Source organism: Alligator sinensis, unplaced genomic scaffold (assembly GCF_000455745.1).
Source record: "Alligator sinensis unplaced genomic scaffold, ASM45574v1 scaffold963_1, whole genome shotgun sequence".
NCBI classification, from domain to species: domain Eukaryota; kingdom Metazoa; phylum Chordata; order Crocodylia; family Alligatoridae; genus Alligator; species Alligator sinensis.
The window spans coordinates 300,114-315,743 of record NW_005842729.1 but is presented as its reverse complement, the minus strand read 5'-3'; positions in this window follow the sequence as shown (position 1 = coordinate 315,743).

Here is a 15,630-nt window from a genome sequence, read left to right as displayed (position 1 = left end):
CCTGCCTATGCAGGGGGTCAGACTCGATGATCTCAAGCAAATCCCGGGACGTCTCAAGCAAATCCCGGGACGTCTCTCAAGCAAATCCCGGGACGTCATTCTCCCCCTGTACTCGGCCTTAGTGAGGCCGCAGCTGGAGTACTGTGTCCAGTTTTGGGCTCCACAATTCAAAAAGGATGTGGAGAAGCTTGAGAGAGTCCAGAGAAGAGCCACGCGCATGATCAGAGGTCAGGGAAGCAGACCCTACGATGACAGGCTGAGAGCCCTGGGGCTCTTTAGCCTGAAAAAGCGCAGGCTTAGGGGTGATCTGATGGCCACCTACAAGTTTATCAGGGGTGACCACCAGCATCTGGGGGAACGTTTGTTCACCAGAGCGCCCCAAGGGATGACGAGGTCGAATGGTCACAAACTACTTCAAGATCGTTTCAGGCTGGACATAAGGAAGAATTTCTTTACTGTCCGAGCCCCCAAGGTCTGGAACAGCCTGCCACCGGAGGTGGTTCAAGCGCCTTCATTGAACACCTTCAAGATGAAACTGGATGCTTATCTTGCTGGGATCCTATGACCCCAGCTGACTTCCTGCCCTTTGGGCAGGGGGCTGGACTCGATGATCTTCCGAGGTCCCTTCCAGCCCTGATGTCTATGAAATCTATGAAACGGGGCACAGAGCATGCTATTCACCTTCAAGATGTTTGAAATATCCCGATACAGGACCCAGAGGGCAGAAGTGAAGATAAGCCTGAAGCTAAAGGCCTCAAGGGTCCAAAACAGGTAATCGTGGCCGACCCAATCAAAGGCTATCTCCTAGTCCAAGGAGACAAGCCTGATGTTGAGGCTGAAGAGGTCTGCAGCCATCAGCAGTTCTCAAAGCAGGAACAGATTGTCCTGGATGGTCCTGCCCAGCATGCAGTAGCTCTGCTCAGGGCTGATGATGAAAGTCATTACGGAGCACAACCGGTTAGCCAAAGCCTTGGCCAGGATCTTGTAATCAGCACACAAGAGGGACACAGTTCTTGATGCAGCCAAGGTCTCCTTTTTGAAGCAGCAGGGTAAGGACCCACTTGGTGACAACCGGTTGGCATTGTCAGGTCCACGAGACTCTCATGAAAGACATGCAGAAGGCAGGGGCTGAGGAGAATCCAGAAGGTCTTATAAAACTCAGAGGCAGTCAAGGAAGGCATGAAAAACATTCACTTCCTTCGCTCCCGGGCAGAAAGGGCAGGCCCCCAAGGCCACCAGGACCAGGGGGCACACGAAGATGCCAGTGGCCAGGATGCCATGCACCAATTTTCGCTGGAGGTTGCTGGTCTTCTTGGTGGTGGGCTGCTTGTAGTGTGCACCCACACTGGGGTCCCAGGCAACACCAGGTGCTGCTGCCACAGAGTCAGGGCAGCCAGCCAGCACCTGGGCATGCCAGGTGTGCACCACCTATGCATGGAGTCCCCTCCATGGCAGTGTGCCAAAGGGGCAGCCCGTGTTGCTTCCAGGGAGCACAGGGAGCCTCAGCAGCATGTCGGGCTGGGTGAGCCAGCTCAGTGGCTACAACTGGAATGACCAGCAGTGGTGGGAAGGTGTCACCCATGGCATCTGCAGTGAGGAGGGCCCAGTGGGACTGGAGGTAGCCTTCCAGGGCGGCCACCACCTCCGTTGGGATGTCAGCCCTAACAGCCTGCAGAAGGCAGCCCTCAATGCAGATGGAGCGCAGGGCCAGCCGGGCAGCCAGGGCCTCAGCTGACAGCCAGCCCAACTGAGCAGGGTCCAGGAAGTGCCCCAGGTGGGTAGTATGCACCTTGATGAGGACGGCCATGAGGCTGGTGGATGCCAAACTTGGCACGACATGTTGCAGGACTGGGTTGTAGACCAGGGGCTCCTGAAGCAGCTGCAGGAACCACAGGCGCCTGGCCTGGGGACTAAGATGGAAGGCAGCCTGCCAGGCCTGCACCATGCTGTGGTAGAATGGGAGAAGGACCGCTCCATTCAGGAAGGTGAGGTCCAGCAGGAACAGCTCCCGGACAAAGCCGAGGCCCCCCCCCACTCAGCGCAGGAACCAGCATGCCAGCTGCTGTGATGACAGGTGGCCCTTGGCATACAGGAGCCACTGGAGGGCTTGCAGGCGGTAGGCAGCCACCCTACTAGCCAGGTCGATCAGGCCCTGACCCCCCTCAGTGGTTGGCAAGTAAAGGGCGCCACACAGGAGCCAGTGGTGCCCGTCCCAAAAGAAGTCCACTAGGAGCCACTGCAGCCTTTTGAGCAGCTCCGGCAGGGGGTCCAGCACAGTGCAGCGGTTCCACAGGGTCACCGCCGCCAGGTTGTTGGTGATGAAGACCTGGCCATGGTAGGAAAGGGTGGGAAAGCACCCGTGCTGCAGGTTGGCCTCCACTCCTTCCAACAGGTCCTCCCAGTTGAGGGCCCAGGAACACTCCCAGGGCTTTGAGGCCTTCCCAGTGCCAGGCGAGTCCCCCTGGCAAGTCCAGGGGGGGGTGGTGCCAGCCCATGTCCTGAGCAGGAGAGTGTCACTCTTGCCCCAGTTGATGCAGGCTGATGAGGTGAGCTTGTAGGTATGGTGGCAGTCCACCAGGGCCCGCACATCCTCCTGGCTGCCCAGGAAGATTATCACGTCATCTGAATACGCTGTCAACTGGATCGGGGGGCTGGTGGTCGGGCCCAGTGCCGGTGGCAGGGCTAAACCACTCAGGTGATGTCACAGAATGTGCAGCAGCGGTTCAATGTCCAGGGTGTGCAACATGCTCAACAGGGGGCAGCCGTGGTAGATGCCCCGACACACTGGGAATGGGGTCCACAGCTTGCCGTTCACCTTCAGCAGGCTGGAGGCATGACGATACAGGACCCAGAGCACCGCGATAAAAAGGGGCCCAAAGCCAAAAGCCTCGAGGGTGCCGAGCAGGTACTGGTGGCTGACCCGATCAAAGGCCTTCTCCTGGTCCAGGGAGACCAAGCCGATGTCCAGGCCAAAGAGCTTTGCAGCTGCAAGCAGGCTGCACAGCAGGAACAGGTTATCCTGGATGGTCCTGCCCATCACACAGTAGCTCTGCTCAGGCCTGATGACAGAGGCCATGACAGTGCAGAGCTAGCTTGCCAGTGTCTTCACCAAGATCTTATAGTCTGCTCACAGAAAGGAGACCGGCTGCCAGTTCTTAAGGCAGCCAAGGTCCCCCTACTTGGGCAGCAAGGTGAGCACTGCCTGGTGGTAGCTGGTCAGCAGAGTCCCATTGGTGAGGCTCTCATGGAAGACACGGAGGAGGCTAGGCCCAAGGAGGGGCCAGAAGGCTTTGTAGAACTCCATGGTCAGTCCGTAAGAAAGAAAAGAAAGAATGAAAGAAAGATTTTTTACTTTTAATGAAGGTTTAATTAAGGAGAAAAAAGAGGGTAACAAATGCTGTGGCAGGGCGTTTCTTGTCTTAAAGCGCCACCTGGCAGTAAAGTAGTACTGAAAGGGCAGGAGGGTAAAACTGTTCTGATGTGCCCCCTAGTGCATTTTACTAGTTATAGCATAATAAGCCTTTACGTGGTAAATCAAGACCATGTTACTTATTTAGCCATCATAAACTAAGAAAGGAAATTTAAACCAGGAACATTTTTAGCAGGTAAATGCTGATTACGTGGACAAGCGACCTCATTGCACAATTATACAAGCTTAGTTTAATGCACTTCAAAATGTACAATGCAACAAAACAACCAATGTGATACAAACATGGCAACACCACATAAAGAATATCATATCCAACAAAACAGACTGGGAAACTTTATTATGTAATTACCTCAAATTGGCACTGAAAGGACAACACTATATATTATCATTTACTTATGAGAATAAATAATAAGTGACAATCAGAATCATACAAAAGGTAGGGCTGGAAGGGACCTCAGGAAGTCAGTGAGTCCCATCCCTGCTCAAGGCAGGATCATCCCTGACTAAACCAAGCCCTCTCTCCAAATCATTAATGAGAGAGTGGACCAAAAGAGCCAAGACAGAAACTGAACTCAGGCTAGCCATGGGAATCAAGGACAACAAAAAGTCCTCCTTCAGATAAGTGGGAAGTCAGAGAAAGAACAAAGGCAACATTGGACCCTTCCTAAATCAGATGGGGCAACTGGCCTTTTCCTGAGTGTCAGACATCAATCTCCTCAATGATTACTTTGCATTGGTCTTCCACCTGACCAAGGGGGTCACCCTGTCAAACAGGATGCAAAGCATCCAGGGTGTAGGAGATGAGGCCACAAGTGACACAGATCAAATGATGGAAAACCACAAGAGGCTCAACATCCATAAATCCTGGGCCCAGATGGAATGCAACCGGGAGTCTGGAATGAACTAGCGGACATCATAGCACACCCTATGACGAAGACATTTGAGAACCTGTGGTGCTTGGGAGAAGTACCGGAAGACTGGAAAAGAGCCAACCTGGTCCCAAACTTCAAGAAAGGAAGGAGGGAAGAAGATCCAGGAAATTAAAGGTCAATCAGTCTGACATTCATCCCTGGAAAGATCCTGGAGAAAAATCACCAAGGTATTATCCGTAACAGGCTAATGGAAGGCAACTTTCTGAGTGCCAGCCAGTAAGGCTCCATTGCTGGAAGGTCTTGCCTGACCAACCTTGTCTCCTTCTATGACCAGGTGACGCATTGCCTGGACAAGGGATACAAGGTTTAGGTCATATATGTGGATTTCAAGAAAGCCTTTGACTTGGTCTCCCATGATGTTCTCATGGTTAAGCTAGGGAACTGCAGCCTTGACCATCTTGTGGTCCAATCGCTGAGGAACTGGTTCCAGGGTTGGACCCAAAGAATAATAGTTGACAGGAGCAAATCAACATGGCACAAGGCGACCAGTAGTATCCCTCAGGGCTCAGTACAAGGGCCAGTACTGTTCAACATCTTCATTAATGAGCTGGATTCAGGCATCAGTTGCAGATTGGTGAAGTTTGTGGTCGGCACTAAATTATGGAGAAAGGTGGTCACACTGGAGGACAGGCTGGGGATACAGGCTGCCCTGGACAGGCTCACAAGGTGGGAAGACCAAAACCTTATGGCAGTCAACGTAGAGAAGTGCAGGCAGAAGTGCTCCAGTGTAGAGAAGTGCTCCACCTTCGGAGGAAAAACCAGCATCATAGTTATAGGCTTGGAAGTGCTATACTCGCTAGCAGCGTGACCAAAAGAGACTTGGGGGTCTTGATTGACCACAAGATGAATATGAGCCACCAATTCGATGTCATAACTGGCAAAGCAAACCAGACTCTGGCATGCATCCACCCATGCATCTCCAGCCAAACCAGGGACATCATCCTCCCATTTGACTTGGTCTTAGTGAGGCTGCAGCTGGAGTACTGCATCCAGTTTTGGGCCCCACTTCAGGAAGGACGTGGATAAGCTTGAGAGTGTCCAAAGGAGAGCCACCCACATGATCAAAGGCCAAGAGAGCAAGCCTTATGAGGAGAGGCTGAGGGACATGGGACTCTTCATCCTGGAGAAGAGAAGGCTCAGGGGGGACTTGGTGGCAGCCTATAAGTTAATAAGGGGGGGTGCACCAGGATCTGGAAGAACAGTTGTTCACCAGGACTCCCCAAGGGATAACAAGATCTAATGGCCACAAACTTCTGGAAGGTCAATTCAGACTGGACATAAGGAAAAACTTCTTTACAATCCAAGTGTCCAGGGTCTGAAACCGACTTCCCCAGAGGTGGTGCAAGCACCTACTCTGGACTCATTCAAAAAACATTTGGATACTTATCTTGCTGGGATAATTTGACCCTAGCAGACAGGGGAGCTGTAATTAATCTCACGAGGTCCCTGCCAGCCCCTAATGTCTATGAAATCTATGAAGTTACACTACCCATGACAGTACTGATCATGCAAACTATCCCACAAGGCCTTCACTATCCCAAATTACATCATACTTCTGCAATTGCACTAGGATTTCCAATTTTTTTTCTGTTTAGTTCCCCTGCTTCTCACACTAGTGTATAAACCTCTTAGACACTGGGGTGCCTATAGACATGCGGGGAGGCTGCTCCAATGTGCTGTAATTACAATGCGTCAGAACAGACTTGATTAATCAAGTCTGCTAATTAGCGTGCTCCAGCTTCTACTTCTCATGCATCAGCTTCCCCATGCTTCAAAATGGTATCAGGGGCACTTTAACTATAGTTTGTTCAATGAGCTTTAGTTAAAGCGCTGCTGCCACCATTTTGAAGCATGGGGACACTGATACACAAGATGCTTCAGATGCTTTAATTAGAGAGGCTCTAGGAGCCACTCTAATTAAAGCAGCCTCCCTGCCGCCCAGAGCATGCTAAGGCTTCCCATGTTGACTCCTCTTACCTGTGTTTTTTCCACATCACCTTGCTCTTTGTTCACTGAATCCACCATAGCTGAACATTGTACTGGTTATTTCATCACAAAAATAAAATACAAAGCATAAATTACCTCATTTACCACCCACATACCTTGGCCCATATCTCAAAGCACATCTTTTCAAAGACTATATCAAATAAATGGGACCTGTAGCACATCTGGAAAATAAGCAGATGTAGCATATTTTGAATCAACAGCAAGACAATATTCCAGATTCCTGGGGCCCTTATGACTGGCAGCTATTCTTCCTTTACTATCTGGGGCAATGCAATACCTCCCCTCTGCTGACTGCAAACTGTGGTATACAGGAAAATCATGGTTGTGGGGAAGCAATTCTTAGTGTTGCCTGGTTCCAAACCATCTCTAAAACAGAAACAACTATCAGCCTTCCCCATTCCTATGCGAGATCTCCAAGTACTCTCAATTTCTATCCACAAAAATCAGTACTCCAGTTTGTGAAGGACAAGGCATAAGGATCTGAGTTAAACCTTTCAGTGCAGAGTGGATGTAGTATTCCTGTTCAGATTGTTTTAAATAGCTTTCAAGTTAAATATTGTCTTAATTCACCTACTCGACTAAAAGGTACCTCCTTTAATTGTCTTTAAAATTGAAGGACTAGGAAAAACAACAGATGTTTCAAATGGGTGTGAGAGGTCTTCAAAACTAGTACAAACTGGTCCCCACTCCGGTTGTTAATAGTGCCAGAGACAGAGGAAGGCAGCATTCATAGTTGGGATCATAGTGGTAAGGCTGACAGTCCATAACAACATACAAGACAGTTACTGGAATTTTGCCAGCTCCTGGGACTGAGACCCCTTTTGCTACGCAATGCAATATTGGATCTTTAAGAATCATAGGAGAACAGGCTATCAAACATCAGTTTTATGTCATGTCTGAAAGGCAGTACTTCTAACATTAAAGAAAAATGCTACCTAAAAGTCGTCTCGGACATTGGGAAAGGAGCATCTCAGAGGAAAGAATTACAATACACTGGTGATAAGGTAAGCGTGTAGATTCAATGGTGTGTGTGTGTGTGTGTGTATTGACTGAATTACGGAAAGCAGCATAAAGGTTATGGCACAGCACGTAATAGCAAATAAGTAGTTTGTTTTATATGACTGCTAAAAACCGAGGAAGTGTGGCGACTGAAGAAAGCAGTATTTCAGAAGGAAAAGGAAAAGAAAAAAAAATACAAGGTATTACATGCTGGGAAACAAAAGGTTAGGAACTAAATAGCTTTGTGACACTTTTACCTGAAAGATCAGAATTGGAGGTATGCTTGAGGTCCTAGGTGAAATGAGTTTGATGGATTACTAGCAAGTTACTAGCTGTCAGTGAACTGCATAAAAATACTGCACACACATAACAGAGCTTAATATAAAAAGAGCTGTTCCCTGCTCAGGGCAATTTCTGATGGAACTAACATGAAGGCAAATTAGCACCTATCCTCAAAAGAAAGGTGTCCCTCAATGAAGCAAACCATACATACTAATACAAGTGCTCCAGTGGACAGGATAGTTGGTCTTCATGTCCTACTGTCTTCTGGAAACCACATGAAAGAGAACAATGTCTCAGTGATGGAGAAAAAGATGAACATTTTAAAAGGAATCCTTGTGTTCCATTTTTAGTACCATAGTAAGATGATTCCGTTTTCTCATATTTCGTGCCACATCCTAAGCCTCACTTGGCTTTAATAGAGGTAGTGACTGACACAAGGTGCTGTTTCTATCAAGATGAATTTATCATCATGCTCCTCCTACTGTTTTTTCATCTTCCCTTTCCCTCATTACTTTTCCTCTCATTCATTTTCCTCCTTGAAACAAATTTCAAAAGCGATAGGCTTTATCCATTCTACTGATGTTTGCTTTATCTGTCAGTCACTTGATCATAACAGGATGTTAGTATTACAGTCCCTTGCCCAGCAGTTAATTCTACTAGGAATGATATTCAGAGAAATTTGCACTTGAGCCCATCTGCTTGTGCAACAACTTCAAACACAAAGCTCTAAGCTTCCTATTGTACTTAAATAGCCATCTAAATTGTATGTTCTTGCAATAGAAGTGTGGCCCTTGTATCAAGAGATCTCAGCAATAACAAGGGCCAAATTTAAAAAATAGAAAACCATTGACCCAAGTCCCCAAACAGAATTCCAGGGATTACCAAATGCCTTCTTGGGCAGGCAAGAGAGACAGACCTATGCACCTAGCAAGAATATTGCATCTATAAAGCACACCAACAAAAGACTTTATTATGGGAAAAAGGGAACCCAGAATCAACCTAAGAAAAAAGCAAAAATATATTAAAAGATGTATATAAACATAATCCTCCATGGTAACTTAAGTAGTAGTCTTAATTCAGTTCCCTGTTTACTGATAGGAGGCAGCCCAACAGGCCAGTATACTTTCACCTCATCACTTCTCTTTTCTCCTTTCATTAAGCTCCATCCATGGCTAAGTGGATGTGAGTAACATAGTCCTAGAATCCTAAAGCCAGTGAAACAGTCTATTCCTAAATCCTTTGGGAAGTGCTTCCTGATCCTGCCCTGAGGTTCAGCTCTACTGATTTTTGTTTTATTTATTGGCTTGGTAAAAGGGACTTCACAGATATTCACTGCATGCTGCTCTTGTTTTCTGCAACTTCAAAAAAGAGATCACTCTGTGGTTCTCCTTACTGAGAAGCGGCATTTACTATCCAAGAGTCCTTCCAATGGTACCAGATGCTCAGTAGAAGGGAACCATTATATGGACTCTGCAGGAAAGCCCTTTGGCCAAAGAAGACTTTCCCTCTTCACCTCCCTTAGTTTAGTTCTGTAACACAAGGAATCTTACATGTGTGCTACGTTACGGTGACTAAGTGTCACTGGAGATATTCTGGGTAGGAAGTTCACACAAACGAACCTCTCTCTCTAGTTTCCAACAGATGAGACCAGAAGTGTCCATCCTTTCTGCCTATATGGTGCTCTGGGTAAATAACTTGTCACATCTCTGTAGCTGACATTCCCCTGCTTCACCAAAAGATAGGAAGCTATTTGGCTATTTTCATGACTTAGCCCCAGAAAAATACAGTACTGTAGCACAGTAGTCTCTTTAGGTTACTTTATCACCTAAGACTACACTGCCTAAATAACTTATTTACAGATAAAATTAGACTACTTTATCTGTCTTTTTGTGCTTTTAATCAGTGCCTAATTAAATCCCCATATAAAAAAGCATGTCATTTTTCTATATATATATTTCTCTATTCCTGAGGAGCCTGGCAGTGTCTTTTATATTTCAATCATTAGTCATTTTGATCCTGCATTTAGTTTGATGTAATCTTCAGGAATCACAACCCTTCTATTAAAGGCAATCACTGCCACACTTTGTGGTGATTAATACTGATCACATTGAACTAGAAATTGATATACAGTACAAAATTTGGATTGCCCAAGCTTCCAGGTTTTTTAATCCAAAAGTTCTTTGGCCTGATACATGGAGACAGACGTGTGCAAAAGTGCATTCTAGATCTGTACAGAATGTGGACATTCCTCTTCGCACCTGAATTTAGGGTATAGTCACATCCAGGATTTTGTTTTTATCTTCTCTAACTGTTCCTACTTGACCACTAGCTATGTGAAGTTGACCTCTACTTGCTAAGGACTATTCTAGTAAGTTGATTCTGGTGCATAGCATCAACGTAGGATCAACAGGATTCTATTCTAGTTAGCAGAATCATCCTAGTCCTCTCGACTCCATTCTCTATTCACTAGGGAGAATTCTGACCAAGATGATAAAAGAAAGAGAGCTTGGGGATGATAAACCACAATTAGAAATACTTCCACAGAAGGAAGTGGCTTGTTCTGTGTAATTTATACTTCTGTTCAGAAGTATTAACACAGTAGCTCCTCACCTTGCAGCAGAATAAAGGGTTGTACTAACTACAAAGGGAGAGTAAACATCAGTAACACAGGCCCCAAGAGGAGGTTTTGACAGACTCCACGGCATGCCGTGGAGTCTGTCAAAAAGTGGAATAAAGACGTACTCCACGCATGCCGTGGAGTACGTCTTTATTCCACTTAAATAAAGACGTACTCATGGGTGGATCCAGGAGTTTGTGAAAGGGGATTCAGGAGCAGCTGTGGCTGTACCCCCACTCCCAGAACTGTTCCCCCAGGCAGGCAGACACTTGTTTTTAAAATCCCCACTGTCAGGTAACAATCCCACCCCCTTGTACCGCTAGCCCTTGGCACCCCCTCTCTTCCCCTCTGTCCTCAGCAGCATGTCCCCTCCCCTCCCATTTGCCCGCTGTCCTTCTCACCATTGCTACTGTCCGCAGCCGACTGGAGGGCTGGGAACAGCAGCTGCCAATTCGACAGGTAGGAAAGGGCTCCAGAGCTGCTGCAGCTTGGTAAGACAGCAGCAGCAGGCAGGTTCCTCTGCCCCACTCTTGCTTGCAGGCTGACAGGGAAAACCCAGGGGGATCGAGTAGGAAAGAATAATGCACACGCTATTCTACTCCCCACCCCCCTGATCAGCTAGGAACACTGAGGACAGTAGCACAGGTGGGCTAGAGAGGGGGTGAGTGGGAAGGGGGTGCCCACAGTGGCAAGGACAAGTATGTGGGAAAATAGGGTTCTTGCATCTGATGTGGGGACTTAAAGTCCCCACTGCTGCTCCCTTGGCACAATCCAAGAGGGTGCATCCTCACTCTGCACCCCCTGTAGGTCCACTAATACACTACATGCAAACAAATAGTTTATGGACTGAATGTAGCCACTTTGAAAGGCAATGAGAGGGTTAACATCTTCCTTCTCAAATCACCATGCCCATGCCATATGCTCTGAGAGCTGCAAAACACAGCATCCTTCCAGTCTTATGGATACACAAATCAGCTACTTATTTCTATCTGAGTAAGAAAAGTAGACTGGATTGGTACAAAAGAGCACCATATATTGCATATGTATGTAAATTATTAAGTGACTTCATTAGAAACAATCACTTCAGGCAGAGATTTTTACAAAGATGTCCTGGAAAATATGCAAGGCACATGCAAAACTGCTGACCCAGAAACTGGGACTCTCCACCTAGCAGTCACTGGCAAGTTTGAGAAGGAACCCTTGAAAAATTTCATTTGAGGACAACAGGGGCTGGCAGCTGTCAACCTTGGTAGTAAGGTCAGTAGGGAGAAAGACTTGGCTAACAGTGTCCGAGCCTCTCCAGTCCATACTGGCAAGGGCTCTAGCCAAACCTTTCAGCATATGGGATGTAATTAATGCAGAAAAGGCCTTTGCCCTGCAGCACCCTGAGAAGGGCTGATATAGATGCATTGGCATCATCTCAATTTTGTTCATAGACGACTTTACTACAACTGCACACCTGTGAAATAAGATATTTATATGAATGAAAAGGAAAATAGAGTTTCATATTATGCATGGACTATGCGACAGATATGCTGATCTGTTAATGTATTTGATTTAAGAACATATGAGGTTAGCTAAAGGTTTTGCTTAAAGAGTGAAGACTAGAGATTGATGACATCTCAGGAAGCAATGGAGTTTGTTATTGATGGTGTTGTAGGTACAACAAAGGTGTAAAGTAGCCAGGTGTCTTTTCTTTTTACTTCTCTATGTTGTTAGGTTTGAAGTGACTCAGTGTTCTGCTGCAACTTTAACTGTAATAACTCAATATAGCTTTTTGTTTGTTTTCTTTGGATAACCAGTTATATCCCAACCAATGCCAGAGATCAGAGTCAAAAACATTCTGACCAGCTGTGATCTTTGGGTTCTTTGCAACAAAAATGAATTGTTCTACAATTTTCCATAGTCAAACAATGAGTGAAAATTAAGTGCTGGCATTTTCTGAGGAATGTCTCGAGTCTTATGAGGGGCGTTTGATTCTAGAAAGGTTGAGAATAACTGTCGTGTGATATGCAGACAGAAGATAACTTCCACCTATACAAAGTGCCCAGGATCTGACTACTAAGTTCTGAGCAGACTCTCCAGTATTTCTCTTCACTGGGAAACCATCATACCTGACCTGCAGATGGTGAGATTGGTGGCAGCTTTTCCAGCCAAAAGACTAACAGAGAAGATCCCTTCAGCCTAAGGCTGTCTTAGGGAATGGGTTCCTAGGATTCAAACACCAGGCCTCCAGTTTGAAAGAATACCAATACCCATCAGCCAGTGTCAAATAAAGCATGCATGACACATGCCCCTGCACAGGGCACAAATGTTCAAAGGTGGAAAATGGAGCAAACCAAAACAGGAACTCGCAGATGTACTAGTATTCAAATATATATGCAATTACATTAAAAACTGAAAATGCCTGTATCCATGCTCAAACACAGTCATTAATCACATGATTAAATATACACAAGCCCCAAATCTACACTGTTCCCAGGGCTTTCAAAATCCTTAAAGGGGCCTTCCTTCAGTCCTATACAATGCTCATCTAATATACATAAACTGAGTGCTATGATTTGCCTTGAGTGCACAGTATCTTTAAAATGCTGAATAGAAATATGTGGGAAGTAATATTAACTTAATTTTTAGATGACAAAACCAAGAAACAGAAGGGTTGTATGACAAAACTATTCAGCCAGTCCAGGTAAAAATTAGGACTACAGTTTAGAGGCTCCTGGTATAAAATCCTATACTGTATCTGAGGGTAGAAACAGATGTCACCTTTCGTTGATATTGTGCCACCATAAAAATGCTTATGACATAAAAAAAAACCCAAAGCAAATAGATGTCCATATGCCTTAGCATGCCAAAAACAACCAAAATCTGTGGCCAAAAGGAAGTAATAAATTATGCCATTCTTTTGAGGTGGACATCTGTTTGTGTCCAAAGAGTGCAGGCAGGCCAGAGCTGCCCATACTCTCCAGCCACCCTGGACAGGAGACTCAGGCCCAATCTTACACACTAGCAATTTCTGGGCAGGATCAGACCCCTCAAAGCTTGGGGGCACCTAGCTGGCTTTCCCTGCTTACCTAGATATACCCCTGGGGTCTCTAGGGATATGTCTAGGTAAGCAGGGAAAGTTAGTTTTTCCCTGTTTGCCCTGATGTGCCATGTAGACCCTAGGGGCACCCCTGGGTAAGCAGTGAAAGATTCTCTTTCTATGCTTACCCATATGTGTTCCTAAACACTCTGGGGGCACATCTAAATAAGCATGGAACCCCTATGTGGTATATGGAAAGTACCTTTAAGGGGCCTGTGGTAGAACAGTCCAGTTTTCCCCCTGATGCCATGTGGGTGTGGTTTGGTGTTGGTGGGTGGTTCTCCCTGCAAGCTGAAGTGTGTGTTGCTGAATCCTGTTTCCTAAGAAAAATGAAGCTGTTTTTCATCTCACCAGTCTCTGATAAATGATGACTTGAGGACAGAACTCCAGGGGCATGGAGGTCTGAGTGAGTACCCAAACCCTGGAACCCAAGGGCCTAGGAAAAACACTATATCCTAGTGGTTACCAACCCAGGATCGCAATCGACCGGGTGAGCCTCAAGCCTCTTCAGGTCAATCCTGGACTGGAGGGACAGCTGGGCACATGTACATGCACACACCCATTGCCCCCAGCTCCAGCAGGTCAATCTGTGGGGGAGGGAATTGGCCAGAAGGCCCCCATGGTGAGGGACTGACCTGCAGCTGAGCTAGGAGCAAGGGAAGGTAAGTAGAGCCCCAGTCCCATAGGGTTGGGGGGGAGGATTGGAACCCCAAGAGGACTCCTCCAGGGGCACAGGGGGCTCCCTCCCCATCTCTGCATGGGTGGAGGTGGAGACGGCAAAGGTGGCTCCAGCTGCACCTCGAGCCCTGCTGCAGCTGGCCATGTGTGGCTCAGCTTAGAGGGGATTCATGTGGCATTGGGCCCTGGCTGGGTCTGGGATTCTCCACTTCCCAGCGGCAAGTCAGGGGAGGGAGGTCCTGCTGCTAGGCACAGGCCAGCATGGGTCCTGGGGACCTGTGCCCCCCCCACCACCACCACCACCTGTGCTCGGAGACAAAGCAGCCCCTGCTGTGGGCTGCCTGGCATGCCGGAAACACATGGGAAGAGGGGGCACGGGCCTCCAGAGCACAGGTGGGGGGACACTGAGATCTCCACTGGGCCGCACCCAGTGGCAGAAGCCCCCCCCCCGCGCACACACACAACCCTGGGTGGTGGAGAGTCCCAGATCTGGCCAAGCCGGGGCCCAGTGCCACATATCTTTGGCTGCTGAGCACAGCAGGCAGCCCACAGCAGCAGCCACCTCATCCCAGAGCACAGGGGGACAGGGCAGGGTCCTTTGGAGCACAAGTGGCGGTGGGGCGCACAGGCCCCTGAGGCCTCTGTCAGGCTGGGCCCAGCAGCGGGAACCCCCCACCCCCCCACGTGCCCCTGGGTGGCGGAGTGTCCCAAACTGGGCTGGGTTGGGGCCCAACCTCAGCTCTCTGCTACCGCTGGGCAGGAGGCAGTACAGGGGGTGGGGGCATGGTAGATCCTGGGGTGCCCTTTACTTCCAAAAAGTGATATTCTCCATAAAGAGGTTGGAGAACTCTGTCCTAGGAACACATGTCTGTAAGCAGGGAAAGCCCAGCAGGCATTCCCAAGGTTAGAGGGGCCTGATCCTACCCAGGAATTCTCTGGGGTGTGCAGGACCAGGCCCCTCAAACCCTGGGAGAACACCTTGCCTGTTGTCTCACCTTCTCGTGTTGCAGGACAATGGGCAACACATTTCACCCACTGAAGCAGATCAGCTGTGCCAGGACACATCACAGCAGAGCTGATCTGCTTCATTTGGCAACACCTATTTCTAGGTTGAGAAACCACAATGCTACCCTGATCTTTTGATTTCTTACTATATATGCATCCCCACACCTATCTAGTCTTGCTCCCTACTGCTCTTATTTATTGTTTCCTACTGGCAGTATTGCCAATCGCAAAATGATGCATTAGACTTCCAAAAACCTGAGAGAGTTTTTTTTTTTTTTTTATGTCCTCTGCATTGAGACTTTAGGATACTCTGTGGTCATGCTTCCAAGCTTTTATTCACATTAATGCAAACTAGAAACACATTAGTTTAGTTTACTAGAAATTTACTGTTTATTTTATGGTATGAGTGATGTTGTAGTCATGATGTTTTAGAAATTATGTGGGGGGCAAGGATTTCTTAGGGTGATATCTTTTATTGCACCAACTATGTAGCTGAAATAGAGTCAGACAACCTTTCAGATGCATTGAAGAAGAATGTCTTGCATTCAAAAGCTTGTCTAACTATCCCAGCTACATAGTTTATCCAATAAAAGAT